The sequence below is a fragment of the Triticum dicoccoides genome, chromosome 7A (genome assembly GCF_002162155.2).
Source record: "Triticum dicoccoides isolate Atlit2015 ecotype Zavitan chromosome 7A, WEW_v2.0, whole genome shotgun sequence".
NCBI lineage: Eukaryota > Viridiplantae > Streptophyta > Magnoliopsida > Poales > Poaceae > Triticum > Triticum dicoccoides.
Window position 1 is genome coordinate 146,893,230 of NC_041392.1, and position 11,256 is coordinate 146,904,485.

Sequence of the window (11,256 nt, forward strand, 5' to 3'; positions counted from 1 at the left end):
GAGGGACAAATCATGGGCGTTTATTGGCAAAAAGCTTTGTAAAAACAAAGTGTGTGGAATGACTTCGGTCATAAGTTTACCTTTGGGTGATGAGGTCAAAGTTACACAGAAGGGTGATGACGGACACTCGAGTGTGATAATTAATTTTGTGCTCTACAGTGCACACGGTGGAAGAAACCAACTGTATGCAATATTGTCAAAGATCGTAGTCGAGTTAGCTATACAGATCGTGTGCTGTGAGATCGACACGGTAAAATGATTTGAGAATGGTTAATAAAATCTAAGGCCATTGCATATTAAGGTCAAAATAGTGCTAGCAATATACGAGTCTCATATGATGCCATTTCAATGATTGTACCACAAAAGCTCGAAATGTTACAAGGTTCAAATTCCAGAGTTATATGGCTCAAATTCGAAGATTACAAGGTTCAAACTGATATTAGAAATGAAATTCAGCTCATGAGCTGCAAACGCTCACGCTGATGCGCTGAACATGGATATCAGAGAGGTTCAAACTAATATCACCGCTTCTAAGTCTGGCTTCAAAACCTCACAATTTTCGCAAAGGGGTCATCCACTGAGAAGTCATGTATGGGGTTGACCCGATGACTTCTGATTACTCTGTCATCTGAAGTTCCAAAATGAAATTCAGCATTTTTGGAGCCTACTCCACTCTGCCGTAGGCGCCGGCGCTGATCAACAGACCATTCATTTTTGCAAAATAAATGTAGGCAAACCTCATTTCCTTCAGCACCCTTGCTCTGAGAACAAAGAACCTGGCGAATATAATCTCCGGTAAGGTCCCTCGGTAGGAGTTCAAAGTAATTTCTGAGAGATGCAGATCTAGGCATTCGACGTGATTGTTATATTGTATCACATTATCCATCACTGGGCCTAATCTTATCTGCAAAAGAAGAAAACGTGTTAGTGCCTACATGCAGTTTTGAACATTACTACAGGCCTAGCTATTTGGTTTGCAGGATTTGTAAAATGCACTAACATGCCATCTTCGATCTAACATGATTAACATGGGCATTTGATTACATTCTAGAAAAATGTAGCCTTCTTCACAAGAGGTTAGAGTGGATGAAAAGTTCCCTAAGAAAACTAGTACAGATGAATCCAAAGGAGAAATGCTTATTGAATGTAACCATATGGACCAAGCAACCAATATGGGGGGGGGGGCATGTATGTACTGAAATCCTCCAAAAGAACCTTCAAAAATTGTAGTACATTGTCATTGTAAACTTGGAAATAAGTGTCACAAATTGAACTCCCTTATGGTTAACATTTAATAGGAAAGGAACATCACCTCGATATATAGCTTCTCCAGGCATGGGAATCATCTTAGGAAACTAACAACTTGCTCCAGGTCGGGCCCGATAGATTCTAGTGCCAAGACCTTCACTGTGCGCAGTTTTGGGGTCAAGCTTGTTGAAATCATTTTCTGAATGAAAGACGAACAAACATCTTCAAAATTAGAAATAATGTTAATTTGTAGAAGGAGAGGTAGAAGGCGGTTGTTGTACCTGAATGGGTGTGGATCCAATAACAAGTTCGGAGTATTTGTCAGACGAGTAGCCCACCACTGTCAATTTCGGCGCAGAAATGACATTGATTCTTGTTGGACCTTCTTGATCAACTACAAGTAATCTCTCAAGTGCAGGTGTGTCCTGGATGACCATACCGTGGTCCACCTTTTGTGATGTCTTCCTGCCGCACCAGCAACACACGTAAATAGTCCGGAGAGTCATAGAGGTGATGTGGAAGGTACTCAACCCATTGATCGCCTGAAGACGAAGGTACTCGAGTGCAGTACAGCCACAGAGCAGGCGCTCCATGTCACCCTTTGAGAGGCAGACGGCGACGAGCTCGAGGTGCTTCAGTCGTGGTAGAATAAGAGCAGACGTGTCATTAAGGGGTGGGAAATGGCAGTTCCTAAACTTGGCAACACACAGCGTGGACGCGAGGCAGAGTGCGGACATTGGCAGCAACTGCATATGCCCATCATCAAAAGTAAGCTCCTCGAGCTGATCTAGGGCGGGGGATCGGAACCTGTCGTCAAGCTTGGCTTGGTCCTTGCCGTTGGAATGGAACTTGCCCATTCTAAGGCTTTTGGTTGGGCCAAGGTGACTGCCAAGGATCTTGAAGAACGCATCCAAGCTTTTGCGATAGCCATGGCAGAGCTCGTGGGTGTCGATGAGGTTGAGAGGGCTGGAGTTCCATAGGGGGCGCCACCGCCGGGAAAGGAGGGTTGTCTGCGCCCCATATTTGATTGGGAGGAGGGAGATGATGACTCTCAACATATCATCGGGGAGGCTGCTGATTAAGTCTAGGCCTGCTGGAGTCGCTTGCGGTTCTAGCTCGCCCCGCCTCCGCTTGTTGGCAGTCCCGTTCTCCACCTCTGGAGTCTCCTTGTCAGCGGCGCTTTCTGATAGAAATGGAAGTACATGGAATATTTAGTTAAAACAGGGCAATAGAAAAGTGTATTGGTAACTAGAAGTTATTAGGTAGGGATATAGTAAGAAAAGGGAATAACAATTGGTTGCTTAAATACTACACAATTCATTTGACATTGCTGGGTAAGTCAACATATGCAGATAGTTGAAAAGAAAACTTACTTCGAACAAAGTCTGGACGGATGATTTTGTCGGGGAAGTTAGCATATATCTCATGACCAGGCCCTTCTATGTGCAGTGCAATTTTAGTGCCAGCTTTTAGTACATAAAACTTTGCAATTTCATTCCAAAAGCTAGTGCCAAAATAGGAGTCGCCACGTTCATCAAGTCTTACACTAGCAACTATTGTAAATCCATGGTTTGTGTGCAATATGACATTCGTGGAGCCTTGATGTATGTAAAGGAAAAAATTGTGCACTACATAATTTGTTGCATAGCGAGGGATGTCCTCAGAAAATGGTAGGATGGTTGAAGAAAATATGGTAACATGCAAATATGGGCCCAAATTGAAAAAACTGTACGACAGTTGAAATCGAAGGACAAAAGTCTATAATTAAACATATAGGGTAAATATGATGTCATGGAAATATGAGAGTAATCTAAGAATAATACATCATTAATTTGCCTAATATAGAAAGAAGAGGGGGAAATCCCCTTTGACGTATATGGTGCATGTGGCACCTTTTATCCAAATGTAGCAATATTTAGAATATGCTCAGGAAAGTAGGCCATGTCAACCGATTTAGGGTGAGATTGAACATACCACGCGCGTCCTCAAGTTATCTGGTACGATGAGATGGAATCTCTAGCGGCGGTCACCAAGTCCTGAAGTGTCGGCGCACTGTACATTCTATGAATGAAAGAAAACCCTCAAATCAGCTCGAATAAAAATGAATTCACGGTGATTTTTGTCGGGTGATTAAAGGAGGCAGATGAACTGGGATAAGAGATGAGATAATATCTCCTTAAATTAGTTACCTTGTCGTCCATGAGAAAGAACCCTCAGTATGGCAGATTCCTCAACCAAGTGGAGCTGGGTCGATCGCGAGTAGCGTCAAGAAAGTCGATGGCGATAGGTGGTGGCAAGCGGAAGTGGCAAAATGCGGTGGGCTTTACCAGCAGCCTGGCGGCGGCGGCATGCGGCGAGCTAAGTGTTTACAGCCACGATAGGCGGTGCCATGGCATAGACGCGGAGGAGCTTGTGTAGGTGCGAATGGGGAACATACTGGAGGGGACGGGGGGGGTGGCGGGCGGGTGAGGGTTTTTGTGACGTGGGGATGGTGAGGGTTTTCTTTTTTCTTTGTTGAATTGGGTGGTGAGGGTTTTCTGTCCCATAAAGAATTTTGGGGGCGACGGTTTGCTAGAGTGAATCGTGTGTGATTGACATAGTAGGCAAAATGAAAGTCATTGCACACGGTTCCAATTTTGGGAACCGTGTTTGATTGACGTACTACCTCCGTCCTGGTTTATTGGTCCCCCAATGTAATTTTTACCAAAATTTGGCAAAATATTTAACATATTCAGACATAGATAATAAGTGTGCACGTACATAAGCATAGTTCAACCATAAGTACATAGTTCAACCATCATTAAGCATACTCAAGCGTACATAGTTCGATCCATCCCACATCTCATCTCACATGCGGACGGCATGATCCTTAAGCTTCTCCAAGTACTCGGCGTACGCGCCGTGTGCCACCCTGCGAGAATATTTCTGCTTGAAGGAGTCAACGACCTGTCCTCTTGCATGCGCCAGAACACTTCGATATGCGTCATGAATCTTGTGGTTGCAAAATGGGCATCCATAGCCATCGTTCCAGGTCCTAATACGCATGTTATGCATTCCCGCATAAAACTCCCTCAGGATTCGCCTCTTGTACCTCCTCTGGGCATCTTTATCCTTGCTGTCCACATCGTCAAACAACACCTATACAAATAGTAAAACAAATTTGGCATCAAATTACTGATTACATGTCGTGAAGTAGGATTAGGAATTTATGGCTACTTATTTATACATATCCAAAGATTATGGTTCGATTTTTAAGCACAGTCGTCTATGTACAGACCAATCTTGAAGAAAATAATGACACAAACATAGATAGGTCATTCAAAATCAATTGTCAAGTCCTAACTAGGAATTATTAGCATGAACACTAACCCTAGTCGGATTACTAGCAGAAATCATTTGCACAGATGAAACAACTAATCACTTATCACATGTACCATTCAAACAATCAATACACTACATGGATCTAACGAAACTTACTCAGATTTCATGGATTGGGAGAACATAACCACATGATTTCTATTCCAAAAAGGGGAGGCAGGAGTAACCAGAGAAATCCTATGATCTATTTGACACATAAATGGGTATAGATGACTAACCAGCTATCCATCGTTGTCGGAGTCATCGCCGAAGTGGTCTTCGGAGTCGTCGTCGGAGTGGTCGTCGGAGTCGTCGCCGAAGTGGTCGTCAGAGTCGGTGTGGAACTCCGCCTCCGGCTGTGGAAGCTCGACGCCGTCGACGACGTTAGGGTGCATCGATAACTCGCCGGCGGTGACGGCAACCTCTGTCTCCATCTCCACGCCATGCTCCGGTGCTTTAGCAGCCCCGGCGTCGCCAGTCCCTCCGATGGGGCGCTTCGGCGGCATCCTCATACACTGACGACTTTGAGGACTGAGAGCGGCATCGAGGGTGCAAGCGGAGAGAGAGGATTGTGTGTGCGTAGCGAGGATGGGGGGTGCACCGCTCGGACGCACCATTAATATGGAGTAGTGTGAGTTGTGGGAGAGAGGCGGGTGGCGGTCAAACCGATGGCTCGCCTCCTAGTGATCCTGCACACCGGACTGATGGCATGCCTACCAAAGTTTCACACAGCTACTCGCACGCCTCCCGATGACACTACGCAGCGAGCACGCCTCCGTCAATTCACACACCTGCATGCACGCCTCCCGGTCTGCCTGTGCGGCGGACTGCTCGCATGCGTCCCGTCAACTCACGCCTGCTCACACGCCGCATTGGTCGCACGGCGCACGTATATTGTTTTTCTATCTGGATGATTAATGCTGCCGCTTTATTGCTTAACCGAAGCATGGCACGTATCCATTGTTGGTCTAATGCTCACGGTTCAAAAAAATAATCCATTTGGCATATTGGTTCCCAATTATTAATAATCTCCCGTTTGTAATTAGATAAAGATTACATCAAAACTGGTCTCAAATTTGACAAAAAAAGTACAATACCACTTTGTATTGGTGTCCATATGACAACACGGTAAGTTTCATGAACTTAAAGTAAGTCTTGGATGTACTAGAATTTAAAAATCAAGATTCTCAATGTTTGAAATTTGTTGCACAGGGAGTAAACATGCATCCAGTAAGACACATGTGTTTTTGCAATCCATTTAGGTGCACTGTCATGTGTGCACATAGCTCAAATTTGATTTTTGCATATTATACCCATAGAAAATCAATCAATTAATGTACTAAAACGTCTTAATGATCTCTGTGATTTTTTTGAAATTAAAACATCCTTCCTTTGGTAACATGTATGTTCACTGCGGATAATTAATTTAACATGCATTGTAGTTGCGGTGGATTCGTGGTGTGTGTGGGTGTGTGCGTCTGGGGGTGGCGGGTGGCTCGCAGTACACTACGAGTTCTGAGCCACCGTGTGGGTTGGCCATTTTGTTAGGCAGGCTGGTGCCACATCAAAGTCGTGAAATCATTATTTAAAACATTACACAACCCTTTCATACATAAATGTTTTGCCACATGCAGTCGATGGTTGTCCTAGACGACACTTGATACTCGCGTGTGACGCTTTCTGTGGGCTCGCGAGGTCGTTGTTCATCATTTTGACGAACAGCCGGCAGTGAGGTTAATTTGACCGGCAAGGTAGAACCTTTTTTTTGTGTTATGGTGGTATATAGTACGCGTCGAAGAGGTGGGAGGGGACTAGCATATATACTATACATATGCGTCCGTGAACAAGTACACCTCACTCAGGGTCGGGACTTTTTGGTTAGCGAGGCACGTGCCACATCAAAATTGTGAAATTGGTTATTCAAACATCACACAACACCTTTTTGGGCCACATGCATATATATCCTAACTAGGACACTCACGTGTGATGCTTCCATCTATGGGCCCATGAGGCCATCATCGATGCATGCATGCATGCATCAGTTTGACCTACATCGGGAGAGGTTAATTAATTTCACCATCGATGAGGATTCTTTTGGGTTGTAGATATTACAGCAGGAGCATATAGTATGCGGTGAATAGGGGGGAATGGGACCATCATATGTAGTATGCTTGATATGAACCTTGCTCTGTGCGGGTGCATGGTTTACAGTTTTTGAGGCATGTGGCACATCAAAGTTGTGCATTTGGGTATTCAACATATATATGTTTGGCCCGCATGCAAAGCGGTGGTGGTTGTCCTCTCGCACCCACTTAAGTGGTTATCAGCGATATCGATGCTTTCCATCTGTGGGCCCGTGATACGTCTTCATCGTATCTATAATTTTTGATTGTTCCATGCCAATATTCTACAACTTCCATATACTTTTGGCAACTTTTTATACTATTTTTGAGACTAACATATTGATCCAGTGCCCAGTGCCAGTTCCTATTTGTTGCATGTTTTTTGTTTCGTAGAATATCCATATCAAACGGAGTCCAAACGGGGTAAAAACGGACGGAGATTTTTTTGGAATATATGTGATTTTTGGGAAGTGAAATCAACGCGAGACGATGCTCGAGGGGCCCACGAGGCAGGGCGCGCGCCCCTAACCCTCGTGGCCACCCCATAAGGCGGTTGATGCCCTTCTTTCGCCGCAAGAAAGCTAATATTTGTATAGAGGTCGTGTTAAAATTTCAGCCCAATCGGAGTTACGGATCTCCGGGAATATAAGAAATGGTGAAAGGGTAGAATCTGGGAACGCAGAAACAGAGAGATACAGAGAGACAGATCCAATCTCAGAGGGGCTCTCGCCCCTCCCACACCATGGAGACCATGGACCAGAGGGGAAACCCTTCTCCCATCTAGGGAGGAGGTCAAGTAAGAAGAAGAAGGAGGGGGCTCTCTCCCCCTCGCTCCCGGTGGCACCGGAGTGCCACCGGGGGCCATCATCATCACCGCAATCTTCACCAACAACTTCACCGCCATCATCAGCAACTCTTCCCCCCTATATGCAGCGGTGTAACCTCTCTCTTTCCCGCTGTAATCTCTACTTAAACATGGTGCTCAACGCTATATATTATTTCCCAATGATGTATGGCTATCCTATGATGTTTGAGTAGATCCGTTTTGTCCTATGGGCTATTTGATGATCAAGATTGGTTTGAGTTGCATGTTTTATTATTGGTGTTGTCCTATGGTGCTCTCCGTGTCGCGCAAGCGTGAGGGATCCCCGCTGTAGGGTGTTGCAATACGTTCATGATTCGCTTATAGTGGGTTGCGTGAGTGACTGAAACACAAACTCGAGTAAGGGGGTTGTTGCGTATGGGATAAAGAGGACTTGATGCTTTAATGCTATGGTTGGGTTTTACCTTAATGATATTTAGTAGTTGCGGATGCTTGCTAGAGTTCCAATCATAAGTGCATATGATCCAAGTAGAGAAAGTATGTTAGCTTATGCCTCTCCCTCATATAAAATTGCAATAATGATTACCGGTCTAGTTATCGATTGCCTAGGGACAAATAACTTTCACGTAAAAACAAGCTCTTTAATAAACCTAACTTAGTTGCGTCTTTATCTAAACAGCCCCTACTTTTTATTTACTTGCTCTTTATTACCTTGCAAACCTATCCAACAACACCTACAAAGTACTTCTAGTTTCATACTTGTTCTAGGTAAAGCGAACGTCAAGCGTGCGTAGAGTTGTATCGGTGGTCGATAGAACTTGAGGGAATATTTGTTCTGCCATTAGCTCCTCATTGGGTTCGACACTCTTACTTATTGAAAACAGTTGCGATCCCCTATACTTGTGGGTTATCAAGACCTTTTCCTAGCGCCGTTGCCGGGGAGCAATAGCGTGGGGTGAATATTCTTGTGTGTGCTTGTTTGCTTTATCACTAAGTAATTTTTATTTGTTATTCTTAGTTGTTTTCTATCTTTAGTTGTGGGTAGGAAACGCAAAATACCAAAAAAAATTAGTTGTACCTACTAAACCAATGGTTGAAGAACCACTCAAAATCTATCACACTGCTGAAGCTTATTACTTGGATCATCTTCGATCCCTATGTGCTCATGCTGAAACACCAACTAGCTTAGTTGAGGGCAAATCTTTAGATGAGCATGCTTGTTATGTGCGACACCGAATATCTGAAAAAGGGAAAATTTTACTGGGTCAACTTCATCATTTGCAATGCTATGCTTGGAATTTATGTGAAATATATGATTTTACTTGTTGTTCTGAAAACCCTAAGAAACACCTTCCCTATCAATCTGAGTTTAGTGATAATGGAATCGTATCTTCGTATGCTAAGGGTGTTTATAATTACTATGATGTTCAACAAATTGAAGAATTTGTTGCTTTTAGGGGTGCTTACGAAATTGCTTCTTTGATTGAAAAGTATGATGCTACTCTCTACAAATCTGAAAATTTTGCCATACTTAAATATTGCTATGATAATTATGCTTCTAATGCCTATGTTGAACCATATATTGAGGACTACTCCGCTGTCCAAGAAGAGACTAATATTTTGCAGGAATCTATGGAAGAAGAAATTGATGAAACTATGAGCTCATTGGATGAAAAAGATGATGAGAAGAGCGAAGAACAAAAGGAGGAAGAGCGGATTAGCTACCCATTCCCACCTTCTAATGAGAGTAACTCTTCAACTCATACATTGTTTAATTTCCCTTCGTGCTTACCGAAGGATGATTGCTATGATGATTGCTTTGATCCCGTTGATTCTTTTGAGATATCCCTTTTTGATGATGCTTCCTATACTTGTGGCCAAGATGCCAATATGAATTATGCTTATGGAGATGAGCTTGCTATAGTTCCTTATGTTAAACATGAAATTCTTGCTATTGCACCCACACATGATAGTCCTATTATCTTTTTGAATTCTCCCGACTACACTATATCGGAGAAGTTTACCCTTATTAAGGATTATATTGATGGGTTGCCTTTTATCGTTGCACATGATGATTTTGATGAATATAATATGCATGTGCTTGCTGCTCCTACTTGAAATTATTATGAGAGAAGAACTATATCTCCACCTCTATATGTTTCCAATATGACAAAATTGCAAGAAACTGTTTATACTATGCATTGGCCTTTACTTTGTGTGCATGAATTGTTCTTTTATGACATGCCTATGCATAGGAAGAGAGTTAGACTTCGTCATGCATGATATATGTTACTTTGTGCTCACTATTAAATTACAAATCATTGTTAATTAAAATTGGCTTTGATATAACTTGGGATCCGGGTGGATTCATTACTTGAGCACTATATGCCTAGCTTAATGGCTTTAAAGAAAGCGCTGCCAGGGAGACAACCCAGAAGTTTTAGAGAGTCATTTATTTCTGTTGAGTGCTTTCATATAGTTTAAAAACAACAAAAATAAAGAGGGTAACCCAAAACTTTTTCACAAAGGAAAGTGAAAGTGAGAGAGACAAGCATTGTTGAAGTGGGAGAGCTCCTTGAACTTTGTTCATACTCACGGTAACTTTGTAAATCTTGATTACAGAAACTTTTCAATAAAATAATTATCCCCTTGTACAATTCCATTGTATTATAAAATAATGTGCCAAGGTTTGCCTTTAGGATGTTTACATTTGCTTGATGGTTTGTACGGCGCAGGACAAAAACTTTGGCTGTAGTGCGCGATTTTACATTTTTAGCTGGAACATCAAATGGTTCTGATTATTTTTGCACTGTCTTTCTATACAAATTTTTTATTTTTCCTAATTTTTGTAGAATTTTTCAAGTATCAGAAGTATGGTGAATGTTCAGATTATTACAGACTGTTCTGTTTTAGACAGATTCTGTTTTTGATGCATAGTTTGCTTGTTTTGATGAAACTATCAATTTATATTAGTGGATTAAGCCATGAAAAAGTTTATTACAGTAGATACAATGCAAAATCAAAATATGAATTGGTTTTCAACAGTACTTAGAGTAGTGATTTGCTTTATTATACTAATGGATCTTACCGAGTTTTCTGTTGAAGTTTTGTCTGGATGAAGTGTTCGATGATCAAGAAGGTCTCGATGTGAGAAGAAGGAAGAGAGGCAAGAGCTCAAGCTTGGGGATGCCCGAGGCATCCCAAGTAAATATTCAAGGAGACTCAAGCATCTAAGCTTGGGGATGCCCCGGAAGGCATCCCCTCTTTCTTCAACAAGTATCGGTATGTTTTCGGATTCATTTCGTTCATGCGATATGTGCAATCTTGGAGCGTCTTTTGCTTTTAGTTTTCATTTTTCTTTTATGCACCATGCTGGTATGAGGTAGTCCTTGGTTGATTTCTAGAATGCTCTATGAACTTCACTTATATCTTTTGAGTATGGCTTTATAGAATGCTTCATGTGCTTCAATTATATCATTTGAAGTTTGGATTGCCTGTTTCTCTTCACATAGAAAACCGCCATTTGTAGAATGCTATTTTGCTTCACTTATATTTGTTAGAGCGTGGGCATATATTTTGTAGAAAGAATTAAACTCTCTTGCTTCACTTATATCTATTTAGAGAGATGACAGGAACTGGTCATTCACATGGTTAGTCATAAAATCCTACATAAAACTTGTAGATCACTGAATATGATATGTTTGA